At 43.1% G+C, this 13,829-nt stretch overlaps 1 protein-coding gene and 1 pseudogene across 1 annotated transcript in view; one reads left to right on the forward strand and one right to left on the reverse strand.

Moving 5' to 3' along the window:
- GABRB1 (gamma-aminobutyric acid type A receptor subunit beta1) overlaps positions 1-13,829 on the forward strand; it is a 473,078-nt gene that overhangs the window by 396,707 nt on the left and 62,542 nt on the right. The window lies entirely within an intron of this gene.
- LOC143663202 (E3 ubiquitin-protein ligase makorin-1 pseudogene) lies at positions 10,835-11,747 on the reverse strand (annotated as a pseudogene).

Consider the following 13,829-nt stretch of genomic DNA (forward strand, 5'->3'; position numbering starts at 1 on the left):
CTCCAGTAAAGGATTAAGACCCACCTTGGATTGGGTGGATCACATCTCAATTGAAGCAACCTAACCAAAGGTCCCACCCACAATAGGTCTGTACCCATGAGAATGGATTAAAAGATCATGGCCTTTGCTGGAGTACATAACAGCTCCAAACCAGCACACTTATGTAACCACCCTAAGTACAGTTATCAATTTCGAGAGCTTTAACATTGCTATAAAGCTCAAAGTAATCTAATTTTTGATATGTCATAAATATTATCCTTACAGGAATTTTCTTCCCTGTTATTAGGTTCAGTCTGGGATCATGTATTACCTTTAGTTGTTATTGTCTCTTTAACCTCTCTTTTTATCATCATCATTTTATGAAACATTATTTACTGAGCCAACACTGGGTCCCAGCCATTGTGTTAGATTTTAAAAATGCAAAAATGAATAAGATACAGTCCCTGATCTCAAAATGCTCATAGAATAACAGGAAAAGAATACATGCAAACAGATGCCTCTTGTATGTTGTGAAAATGCCATGAAGAGACGTGCAGAAGACATACCTGAAGCACCAGAATGAAAGAAGAAGTGTGTCAGAGACAGAGAGAGGATGTGTGTGTTTGATGTCACAGGCCTCAATCCTGAAATAAATTCTTCATGGAGATAGAAACCCCCAAACTGAGTCTTAATTACTATTAATAGTTTACATTTATTGAGAGATTATGATGTGCCAGGTAGAGTGGTGTCATGGTTAGGGACAGGTGTCAACTTGGCCAAGTTGTGGTGCCCGTTCGTCTGATTGGGCAAGCGCTGGCCTGTCTGTTGCAATGAGGACATTTCATAGGATTAGGTCATGATCACGTCAGCTACATCCACAGCTGATTCCATTTGTAATCAGCCAAAGGGGAGTGTCTTCTGCAATTAGTGATGCTAAATCCAATCATGGGAAGCCTTTTAAGGAGGACTCAGAGGAGACAGGTTGAATTCCTGCTTTGGCTGGTGAGCCTCTCCTGTGGAGTTCATCCAGGCCATCATTGGAGTCATCGGCTTCGCAGCCTGCCCTGTGCATTTTGAACTCTGCATTCCTACGGTCACGTGAGACACTTTCATAAATTTTATATTTGCAAGTGTTCCCTGTTGATTCTGTTTCTCTAGAGAACCCTAACTAATACATCTTGGTACCGGGAGTGGTTCTTAAGGAACAGAATCCTAAAAATGGGTTTTTATGAATGGTTTTCTACTCTGACTGGGCTCAGAGACACTAAGGACTCTGATTCCCGTAATCAGAATGACATCCCAATCCATGGACTGAGTTGGCAAAGGAGATAGTCAAAATATCATCATTCAATTCTCCTAATGCTTCGCTTGTACGAAGCCAGACTCTGGGGGATAATGTTTTTGACACCTTTACAGAGTTTTGTAGGAATAAGAGTTATAGAGATGTTGGTTGGTTGTTGTTAGATACACTGTCTACATTAAAGGGTGAAAGGGATGGGCTTAAGGCTTCAAACAAGAAGCTTAAGTGCCGTCTGAAAGATGTAGAGGTTTCTATGAGTATCTTGAAGGAAAATTTTATTTCCTGTAGCCGTAGACTTGAGATCTCTGAAAATCAGACTCAGAATCTTATTGTTAGAGTAGCAACTTTACAACGTAAACTGAAATCTCAGTCTTGCATGGTGTCTGCCGTTAAAGTGAGGGCATTGATTGGAAAGGAGTGGGACCCTGAAAAATGGGATGGTGACATATGGATTGATAATGATGTTGGGGGTGAGGTTGAAACCCTAGACCATGCTGAGCCTTCTTTAGATAACCCTGTAATAGTCTGCCCTGAGGACATAGCCGCCCCACCTCCAGCCTGCCTTGAGGAATTGGCCACCCAACCTCCTCCTGAAGGGATTAGCCCTAGAGTTATTAATCCTGTTTCACCAGATGAAACTGCAAATGAAAGCCCTGAAGCAAATGGCTTGGAAGATATTTCTAATTCTTTTCATGACCCACCCCCACCACCCCTCATTTCTTCTAGACCTATAACTAGACTAAAGTCCCAACAGGCCCCTAAAGATGAGGTACAAAGTATCACACATGAGGAGGTATGTTATACTCCAAAAGAACTGTGTGAGTTTTCCAATTTATATAGACAGAAATCAGGGGAATATGTGTGGCAATGGATTTTAAGAGTGTGGGATAATGGTGGGAGGAATATAAGCCTGGATCAGGCTGAATTTATTGATATGGGCCCACTAAGCAGAGATTCTGCATTCAATGTTATAGCTCGAGTGGTTAGAAAAGGTGTTAACAGCTTGTTTGGGTGGTTGGTTGAAACATGGATCAAAAGGTGGCCAACATTACCTGAGGTTGAAATGCCAGAACTGCCCTGGTATAATGTAGATGAGGGGATTCAGAGGCTTAGAGAGATTGGGATGTTAGAGTGGATTTATCATGCAAAGCCTGCTCTTACACCCCAGGAATGTCCAGAGGATGCACCTTTTACCAGAACAGTGAGAAATAAGTTTGTGAGACTAGCACCATCATCCCTCAAGAGCTCTGTGGTTACACTTTTCTGTAGGTCAGATATTACTGTAGGAACTGCTGTCACTGAGCTGGAATCCTTAAACACAATGGGGATGACAGGATCCCGAGTTGGCAGAAGCCAGGTGGCAGCACTTAATCGCCAAAGACAGGGTAGACATGGGTATTATAATAGACAACAAACTCAAAGGAGGCATCAAAATTATATGACACGCAGAGATTTGTGGCATTGGCTAGTAAATCATGGGGTGCCTAGAAATACAATAGAAGGGCAGCCTACTAAATTCTTGTTGGAGCTGTATAAACAAAAGAGTTCTAGGTCAAGGGAACAGAAGTCTAACCTGAATTACAAAAACACAGAATCACGGCCCCTTAACCAATTTCCAGACTTGAAACAGTTTACAGACCCTGAGCCCCTTGAATGAAGGGGAGGCCAGGTCCCTATGGGGAAGAAACCTGTTACACTGCCACAAATTTATACTGTTAACCTTCCTCTAAGTCTTCCCCAAGGAGACCGACGGCCTTTTACCAGGGTAACTGTGCATTGGGGAAAAGGAAATGATCAGATATTTCGGGGATTATTAGACACTGGTTCAGAAGTGACATTAATTCCAGGGGACCCAAAACGTCACTCTGGACCACCAGTCAGAGTGGGGGCTTATGGAGGCCAGGTGATCAATGGAGTTTTAGCTCAGGTCCGTCTCACAGTGGGTCCAGTGGGCCCCCAGACCCATCCTGTAGTTATTTCCCCAGTTCCAGAATGTATAATTGGCATAGACATACTGAGCAACTGGCAGAATCCCCACGTTGGTTCTCTAACTCGTGCAGTGAGGGCTATTATGGTGGGAAAGGCCAAGTGGAAGCCACTAGAACTGCCCCTACCAAGCAAAATAGTAAATCAAAAGCAATACCGTATTCCTGGAGGGATTGCAGAGATTACTGCCACTCTTAAGGACTTGAAAGATGCAGGGGTGGTGATTCCCACCACATCCCCTTTCAACTCTCCTATTTGGCCTGTGCAGAAAACAGATGGGTCTTGGAGAATGACAGTGGATTATCGTAAACTCAACCAGGTGGTAACTCCAATTGCAGCTGCTGTTCCAGATGTAGTATCATTGCTTGAGCAAATCAATACATCCCCTGGTACCTGGTATGCAGCTATTGATCTGGCAAATGCTTTTTTCTCAATAGCTATTAGTAAGGTCCACCAGAAACAGTTTGCTTTCAGCTGGCAAGGTCAGCAATATACTTTCACTGTCCTACCTCAGGGGTATATCAACTCTCCAGCCCTATGTCATAATCTTGTTCGCAGAGACCTTGATCGTTTCTCCCTCCCACAAGACATCACACTGGTCCATTATATTGATGATATCATGTTGATTGGACCTAGTGAGCAAGAAGTAGCAACTACTCTAGATTTACTGGTAAGGCATTTGCATGTCAGAGGATGGGAGATAAATCCAACAAAAATACAGGGGCCTTCCACCTCAGTAAAATTTCTAGGTGTCCAGTGGTGTGGGGCATGTCGAGATATCCCTTCTAAGGTGAAGGATAAATTGCTGCATCTGGCCCCTCCCACAACCAAAAGAGAGGCACAACGCCTAGTGGGTCTTTTTGGATTTTGGCGACAACATATTCCTCATTTGGGTGTGCTACTCCAGCCCATTTATCGAGTGACCAGAAAAGCTGCTAATTTTGAGTGGGGACCTGAACAAGAGGAGGCTCTGCGACAGGTCCAGGCTGCTGTGCAAGCTGCTCTGCCACTTGGGCCATATGATCCAGCAGATCCAATGGTGCTGGAAGTGTCAGTGGCAAATAGAGATGCTGTCTGGAGCCTTTGGCAGGCCCCTATAGGAGAATCACAACGCAGACCCTTAGGATTTTGGAGCAAAGCCTTACCATCTGCTGCAGATAACTACTCTCCTTTTGAGAAACAGCTTTTGGCCTGCTACTGGGCCTTAGTAGAGACTGAACGCTTAACCATGGGCCACCAAGTTACCATGAGACCTGAGTTGCCTATCATGAGTTGGGTGTTGTCTGACCCACCAAGCCATAAAGTTGGGCGTGCACAGCAGCACTCTATTGTAAAGTGGAAATGGTATATACGAGATAGAGCCAGAGCAGGTCCTGAAGGCACAAGTAAGTTACATGAAGAAGTGGCACAAATGCCCATGGTTTCCACTCCTGCTGCCACATTACCTTCTCTTTCCCAGACCAGAGCTATGGCCTTTTGGGGAGTTCCTTACAGTGAATTGACTGAGGAAGAGAAAACTCGGGCCTGGTTTACAGATGGTTCAGCACGATATGCAGGTACCACCCGAAAGTGGACAGCTGCAGCATTACAACCCCTTTCTGGGGTGTCCTTGAAGGACAGTGGTGAGGGGAAATCCTCCCAGTGGGCAGAACTTCGAGCAGTGCACCTGGTTGTTCATTCTGCTTGGAAGGAAAACTGGCCAGAGGTGCATTTGTATACTGACTCATGGGCTGTTGCTAATGGTTTGGCTGGATGGTCAGGGACTTGGAAAGACCATAATTGGAAAATTGGTGACAAAGAGGTCTGGGGAAGAAGTATGTGGATAGACCTTTCTGAGTGGGCTAAAAACATGAAGATATTTGTGTCCCATGTGAATGCACACCAGAGGGTGACTTCAGCAGAGGAAGATTTTAATAATCAAGTGGATAAGATGACCCGTTCTGTGGATATAGTCAGCCTCTTTCCCCAGCAACTCCTGTCATTGCCCAATGGGCTCATGAACAAAGTGGTCATGGTGGTAGGGATGGAGGTTATGCATGGGCTCAGCAACATGGACTTCCACTCACCAAGGCTGACCTGGCTACAGCCACTGCTGAGTGCCCAATCTGCCAGCAGCAGAGACCCACACTCAGCCCCCGATATGGCACCATTCCCCGAGGTGACCAGCCAGCTACATGGTGGCAGGTTGATTACATTGGACCACTCCCTTCATGGAAGGGGCAGCGATTTGTTCTAACTGGAATAGACACATACTCTGGATATGGGTTTGCTTTCCCTGCACACAATGCTTCTGCCAAAACTACTATCCGTGGGCTTACAGAATGCCTTATCCATCTTCATGGTATTCCACATAGCATTGCTTCGGATCAAGGAACACACTTCACAGCAAATGAAGTGCGGGAATGGGCACATGCTCATGGAATTCTCTGGTCTTACCATGTTCCCCATCATCCAGAAGCTGCTGGATTGATAGAACGGTGGAATGGCCTTTTGAAAACTCAATTACGGTGCCAACTAGGTGGCAGAAACTTGAAAGGCTGGGGTAATGTTCTCCAGGAAGCTGTGTATGCTCTGAATCAGCATCCGCTGTATGGTGCTGTTTCTCCCATAGCCAGGATCCATGGGTCCAGGAACCAAGGGGTGGAAATGGGTGTGGTGCCACTCACTATTACTCCTAGTGATCCACTAGGAAAATTTTTGCTTCCTGTCCCTGCTACCCTGAGTTCTGCTGGTCTACAGGTTTTAGTTCCAAAACGGGGTGTGCTTTCTCCAGGAGAAACAACAGTGATACCACTGAACTGGAAGTTAAGATTGCCACCTGGCCACTTTGGGCTACTTATGCCTCTGGATCAACACACCAAGAAGGGGATTACATTATTGTCTGGGGTAATTGACCCTGACTATCAGAAGGAAGTAGGACTGCAACTACATAATGGAGGTAAAGAAGAGTTTTCTTGGAATATAGGAGATCCCCTGGGGCGTCTATTAGTACTACCATGCCCTGTGATTAAAATCAATGGAAAACTGCAACAACACAATCCAGGCAGGACCACTAATGGCTCTGAGACTTCAGGAATGAAGGTTTGGGTCACCCCACCAGGCAAAGAACCACGGCCAGCTGAAGTGCTTGCTGAGGGGAAAGGAACATGGAATGGGTAGTGGAAGAAGGTAGTGATAAATATGAACTTCGACCACGTGATCAGTTACAGAAACGAGGACTGTAATGCTGTTTTGTTTGTGTTATACTATTTAAGTTGTAAGATATCAAGTTTAAGAATGAATGTTGCCCAAGGATTTGCACCCTATTCTGGGGAGATTTAATGTGTTTCCAGTTATATGCTGGACAGTTGAGTATTGTCAGGTAAAAGGAAAAATGTGTGCTTATTTGTTTTCATTTGGAAATTAAGTATGGTCTAAGGTGATATATATATATATATGTGTGTGCCAAGTTGACAAGGGGTGGACTGTCATGGTTAGGGACAGGTGTCAACTTGGCCAAGTTGTGGTGCCTGTTCATCTGATTGGGCAAGCGCTGGCCTGTCTGTTGCAATGAGGACATTTCATAGGATTAGGTCATGATCCCGTCAGCTACATCCACAGCTGATTCCATTTGTAATCAGCCAAATGGGAGTGTCTTCTGCAATTAGTGATGCTAAATCCAATCATGGGAAGCCTTTTAAGGAGGACTCAGAGGAGACAAGTTGCATTCCTGCTTTGGCTGGTGAGCCTCTCCTGTGGAGTTCATCCAGGCCATCATTGGAGTCATCGGCTTCGCAGCCTGCCCTGTGCATTTTGGACTCTGCATTCCTACGGTCACGTGAGACACTTTCATAAATTTTATATTTGCAAGTGTTCCCTGTTGATTCTGTTTCTCTAGAGAACCCTAACTAATACAAGTGGTAATCATTTTACATCCTAACCAATGTATTCTACCCCTTTTAGAGATAAAGAAATGGAGGCAGAAAGAGTTTACATCTTTCTCATAGTGGTACAATCTAGTGAGTGACAGTTGGGATTCAAATTCAGACAGTTTCTCTGAATCACAATGCTATGACATGGATTTAGTTTCCTTGGAAGCTCAAGCAAATGCCATAAAATGGGTCAGACTAAACAATAGGAATTTATTAGCTCATGGTTTTGATACTAAAAGAAGGTTCACATCAAGGTGTCATCAAGGCAATGTTTCCTTTCTGAAGATTGGTTTTCTGGGGCTGCCTGCTGGTGACCCTTGGTCTTTAGCTTATCATGTGGCAAGGCACATGGCACGTCTCTGGCCTCTCCCTTCTCTTCTAAGTTCTGTTGATTTCAGCTTCTGGCTGCTCCCTCTGTGACTTTCTCTCTCTTCCTGTGTGAGTTTAATTCTGTTTATAAAGGACTCCAGGAATAGGATTAAGACCCAGCCTGATTCACCTGGGCCACACCTTGACTGAAGTAACTCATCAAAAGGTCCTATTTACAATGAGTTCACACCCACGAGAATGGATCAATTTTAAGAACATGTTTTCTGGGATACATTGCTCTAAACCACCACAGGTACCATAACACATAGAGATTACCCAGGCATGGTATGTTTGGGGTAAAGGTATTGCAGGTGATAGATAGTCTAAGCCTGAAAATCAGTGTTTCTTATTCTTCTCTATTTCCTAATCACACTTTGATTGCAGGATAATGAAATAGCTCCCCCAGAATTAGAAAGAGGGAAGCATGGCCATTTTCTATGAGGGCCAAAATAGTCATTTTGAAGATACCAGTAGGCAGAGAGGGGCTTATTAAGATATAATACATGATTCTGATCCATAGCTTAGAAATATGGGTCTAATTAATGTGTTCTGCCCATTTAAAAGGAAGGTTTGGTAAGGATGAACTGGAGGATATTTTTCTATGTCTGATAATAAGTCCATCTTGAAGAAAACAGCTCACAAGGAAGCAATCCTAGTCTTTCCACATGACTCCAAGTTCAGCTTCATCAGATCCCCCAGCAGCGGTGGCAGTGGTAGGGCTCCAGAGCCGATTAACACCACTGAGAGTATAAAGAATAAATAAATGTTAAGAGACCATAAAAGGGAAACAGTATTTCCTTAGACAGTGGCAGGTTCAAAACCACACAATACAAAAGAACACGCAGAAATCTTACCTCTGACCTCAACCAACAGAGGAAAGACCAAAAGAAGAGATTATTGCCATGGATTTTCTAAGATTTCTGGAGTATTTGGGGGAGATTATCTTAAATGAATCTAAAGTTTCTAATGGCAAGTGGCCACAAGGACAGGGTCATGAAAAAAGGCCTCCAAACGGATTTAGTTTATGTGTTTCATTCTGTTACTAAGCTTCTTGACTACTACTGCAAAAGCAAATAACAAAATTAAGAAAACAGAGTCAAAGAAGGAAGAGAAGGAGGGGGAGGAGGAAGAAGAGAAGGAGGAGAAGAAGAGGTGGAGGAGGAGGAGGGAGGGAGGGAAAGGGGAGGGGAGGAAGAGAAAGATGAGGAGAAGTAAGAAGGGAAGAAGAAAGAGAGAGAAGAGGAGAGAGAGAATAAAGACAGAGAAGAAAGTAAGGGAAAAAATCAAAATATAAAATTAAGACTAAAGGTAAGAAAATTACCTAGTACATAAATCAAACAAAAAATTAAACTAAAAAAATTAAATAAACTTCCTTAAAGATTTAAAGCTAAGGAATAGAAGGACAGAAAAGCTAAAACCAGTGATATTAATAAAATCAAAACATGCAGGTGAGGGATAAAAGATTAAAGATAAGCCTTCATAAATAAAGGAAATAAAAGGTCTAGAACCAGTGAGATTAAAAAGCTGAGAACATGAAAGTTAGAGGGATGAAAGAGAAAAGCTAAAACAAGAAAATCCTAGAAGCAATACTTAGAAGTTGAGCATAAAATTCTTGTAAAGAAGTTGAGCATAAAATGTTCTCCTTAAAATTGAGTGGAAAATGAATTTAAGGTAGAAAGTGAAGACAAGGGTAAAATAGGAATCCTGAAGAATAAAAACAGAAGACACTAAAATAGAAATAGAAAAAAAAATAAGTAACAAGCATACACCATGGCAACAAGAAATTCTAAAATAATATTGGGATGCTGATTTGTACCACAGAATATGTTCTTGATGTAATAAGGAAGCAAAAGCAACAGGCCAAGGAAAAGAAAAATATGATCTCCTAGTAAGCCAAGAAAATGTGTCCTTTGATCCATCCATCTTTCTATCTACCTTGTCTCTTACTGGAGGACCCTCCAACTCAAATTTAGGGGGGAGGGAAATATTGTTTTTCTCTAATCCTCAGCTCAGCCTCCATAACTGCTTTCAAAAAGAACACAGACAGAAGTCTAGGCAGTTTAGGTATGGCGAGCCCTAAGCAGTATTCCAAAATACGCACTCCGTTTTCTGTTTTTGTTTTATTTTCCTTTTCAACATCTCCCACCTTTAAATCATTCATTCATCTTTTAGTTAATCAACACTAGAAATTTGGGATAGAAATGGTTTCTGCTGATCCTTGGTTTATGATGAGAAACACCTGGAAGAGTCACCATTAGATACATTCCCTTTGTTCCCTCCACCCCCATCTCTTTCCCACCCTTCTCCAATCTACTCCTGGGAGGCCACCTGCATGGACATATGGGCTTACTGCCCTTATCCTTCTGGTTGATTCTCCCAATGAGAGGCCAGGGCAGGAGATTGAAGAATGAGAGGAGTGTGAAACTGAGGTACCCTCACAGGCACAGGTTGACTCCATCCCTCTCCACTGACCACAGTTCGAACCTGACAGTCTTTTCCCTGCAACTATTCCCCTCTGGATTCTGAGTCCAGGCAATCTGCCTCCTCCCCTTGCCCCATTAAGCCCAGGGGTGGTTGGCACCTGACTCCAGGCTACTGCTGCCCCTGGGATACTTCACTATCCGTAGTTAGTCTCCCTTCACCCTGTCCTCAGGGCCATAAATCATCCTTTTATTAACTTTCCTCAATAGGTGCATGCCACCTATTTCTTGCTGGGACCCTGCTGATGCAGAAGTAGACTATGTCACGGGCAAACCTAACTTTGGTCTTCAATGCCCTCATACTACCCACAGTAGTACGGCTGCCTCTTTACAGGTCCCCATTTTTTTTCTTTTAAATAAATGTATTTCTTGTAACTTTGCTCTGTTTAGATTATGCAGTTTTGTTCAGTTATGAGAACAATCCTTCAAAGTTGGTGGATCATTGGCTAGCTTAATGGATGGAATAGGAAAGTGAAAAATGTAAAACGTCAGGAAACACATTCAGAGCTAGGTAAATTTGTTCACTAAGCCTAAACTGGCTAATCCATTAAACACAATCTCCTCAGAAAAAGCATGAAGATTCTATAACTGATCCATAGGGTTTCCTCATTCAAATAAATGTCCATATACTAACTATCCTAAAAGCTAGCTTTGAAATACAAAGAAGAAATTCCAACTAGAATATCCCAGTTTCAAGATAAAATGCATGCATTTAAATGGAGTCCATCTGGTTGAAAGTTGACACAAGATACTAAATTCTTCCCTTCTTCCCCAAAATAGAAAACACAAATGAAGATTTGGGAGGAGTCTCACTTTAGGATCTTGCTCTCAAATTGCTTAGCACTCCTCCACTTGCGAATACACTTGAGACAGTAGGTGTGGTTGCAGTTGGGGAGAATTCCCAAGCAGCGCTCACTGGGGTTGGCCTTCTCATAGACAACCTCCACACAGATCCCACAAACCATATCCTGGCTGTACTGGACAGCAAATGAGAGCTCCATGTCCTTCATATGGGCCTCAATGGCAAGATTTTGTATGTTGTGATCTCTGGGTAGCATCCATTGGATCTGGACCTGCAGCCCGCACATATCACATGAATCTCCATGGAGATACACACAATTTTTCCCATATCAACCCTCTCCCACTGCAACATAGGGGAAAAGCTGCTTCTTTGTTTCCACAGTGGTTTGTTCTTTCTGTGATTCTTCCTTGGTCACTGAGCCCTGCCGGGGTGCTTCACTGCAGGAAGGGGCAGTACAGCCACAGGAGGGTTGTCCAGGAACACACTCAAGGACATTCACCCAGTCTTCTGTTTCTGTTCCTGTGGTTGCAAAGTTTGAATTTCTTGACTCAGTTTCACCCCCACTCATTTCAACAAATGGTCCAACTACTGATGAGATGCTTGAGGAAGCAACAAGGGCCAATTTTACAGTTAGATCTGCCGCAATTTCTTCTTCCTGTTTCAATGACTTGCTATGTTCATATCTGCAGTGGTCTCCATAAAAATGCAGTACTCTCACAGAAAATACTTGCACACTACACCATATGGACTGTCAGAGAGGTCAAGTGAGTAGTGACAGTTCTCTCCTTCCTTACAGACCTTATGCATAAAATACCTGCAGGTGATCTGTTTAGTCCAGCTGCTGCTACTGCCATCCTGCTACCTCCCCCTCCTCCTACCGTCAGGGGTGGGGAGGTGACTGTGGGGATGGAGATGAGGGAGGCCGCTCCTGTTCTGACAGTGTGGCTGTTGTTCTGGGAGCTGGTGCCTTTGGTGTAACTGTTTATCCCACACAGCAATGGCACCGGAACTTTCAGGATCACACAGTTCTGGTCAGGCTTTGGGGAGAGGGCAGCCAGCGGAGGGGAAGGGGACTGAGGCATCTGCTCGCTCCCCACCCTACTCCCCCCCAGGTCCCTGTTTTGGCATGCCTCCAAGGCTCATCATGCCATCACATTATCTCGAATGTGTCTGACTTCATCTCCCATCCAAACATTTCTATACATGGAGCCATTTTTCCAAGACCCAGATATCTTCAAGTTGTACACAGATGAGTTTCCAAACATTGATCTCTGCCAGAAAATATTTTATCTCTCACCCAGGTAGCAGAATGTCACCCAATAGCCCTCAAATTACAACATAGCCCTGAATTATTGCAAACAAAAATTCTTAACTGGCATCCTTTCCTCTAACTGTGCCCTCCACCAATCTATTCTAAGCAGTGCACCCAGATTACGTTCTCTTTAAAGACATTTTCATTATGTTGCCCACTGAGCTTTAAAGCCTCAATAGTTTTTCATTGTCCATTTAATAAATCCAACCATTTAAGTTCCACAGTCTGCCTCCGAACTGAGTTCCCACCTTACCTACCACTACAGAGAAGCTTACCATCATTGGGTGGGAAGAAGTAAGGATATATTACTCCTAACTTACAAAAATGTTTTTTCCTAATATTCTTCAATGACAACAGAATAACCTCACAAGGCAGAGGTAGACTCCTCCTTGAGACGGCATTCATAGTTTTACTTTGACTTTAATTTCTCTCGTGATGAAAAGTTGTAATGTTTATACTGTTCGTGGGCCAATCAGAACTGTGACTTAGGCTTCACAATTTTCCTAGCTGATTGCAAGCACTTTCAAGCTTCACTTTTTATTGCTTTTTGTCTATTAAAATGCTTTCTATTAAATCTATTAAAATGCAGTTTGTGATGTTAGGTCACGGCATTCTAAGCAGGTCATACCCTTGGATACCAAGTTTGTGTGATGTCACTCAAAGTCAACGCTGTACAAATTCCTGCTTCTAAGCAGGTCATACCCTTGGGTACCAAGTTTGTGTGATGTCACTCAAAGTCAATGCTGTACAAATTCCTGCTTCATCCAAACCTCACTATCCCACCATGTGGCACTCCTACTGTCCAGCCTCTCTTTTCAATATCCCATTTCCTGAAATATCTTTTATCCTCCTCTCTGCTTATCTGAATACTACTGGCACATATTTTATGCTAAATAATAAGGAGACATCCCATTATTATCACCCACTATTCAGAACTCATTTCAAGTACTACCCTCACTGAAGAACTTACTATTCATCAAAAGCATTTATCGTAGACTACTTTATAGTATGTGTCTCTTAATGTGTCAGGTTTCTCTGCCAATACTGTAAGCTTCTTTAGCAATCTACGATGTCTAAATGCCTCTTTGCATCACTATTGGAATACTGCCCCAGGACTTAGCAGAGAACATAAGCTCAATAAATAATTTATAGATAAAGTCAACATTTCAGTCTACCTACCAAAGGCAGCTGTAAAGAATCAGATCCAGCAGAAAAAGGATACCTTCACTGTATGATGTTATCTCTCTATAGAGTCCTTGAAGTACCCCAAAGAAGGAAGTATTCCTGGGAAATGTTGACATTGATCATCTACATGAACAGAGTAAATGAATGCAAAAAAGCTAATCAAGTTAATGCATTTGTGTTAGTTGGAAAACTGCCTGAATGCCATATACCAGAACTGGAACGGCGTTTAAAAAGGGGAATTTAATAAGTTACAAGTTTACAGTTCTAAACCTTTAAAAATGTCCAAACTAAGACATCCAGAGGTAGATAACTTGATTCAGGGAAAGTCAATGGACCAGGAAAACTTCTTTCAGTTTGGTAGTCACATGGCTGGCATCTGCTGGTCCCTTGCTCATGGGCTCTGTTGCTTTCAATCTCTGTTCCTGTTAGGGTTCCTCATTTTGCTTCTCCAGGGCAGGCTTACATCTCTTGGCTTCTCTTGTCTCTCTCAGGTTCTGGCTTGCTT

Source organism: Tamandua tetradactyla, chromosome 19, assembly GCF_023851605.1.
Source record: "Tamandua tetradactyla isolate mTamTet1 chromosome 19, mTamTet1.pri, whole genome shotgun sequence".
NCBI lineage: Eukaryota > Metazoa > Chordata > Mammalia > Pilosa > Myrmecophagidae > Tamandua > Tamandua tetradactyla.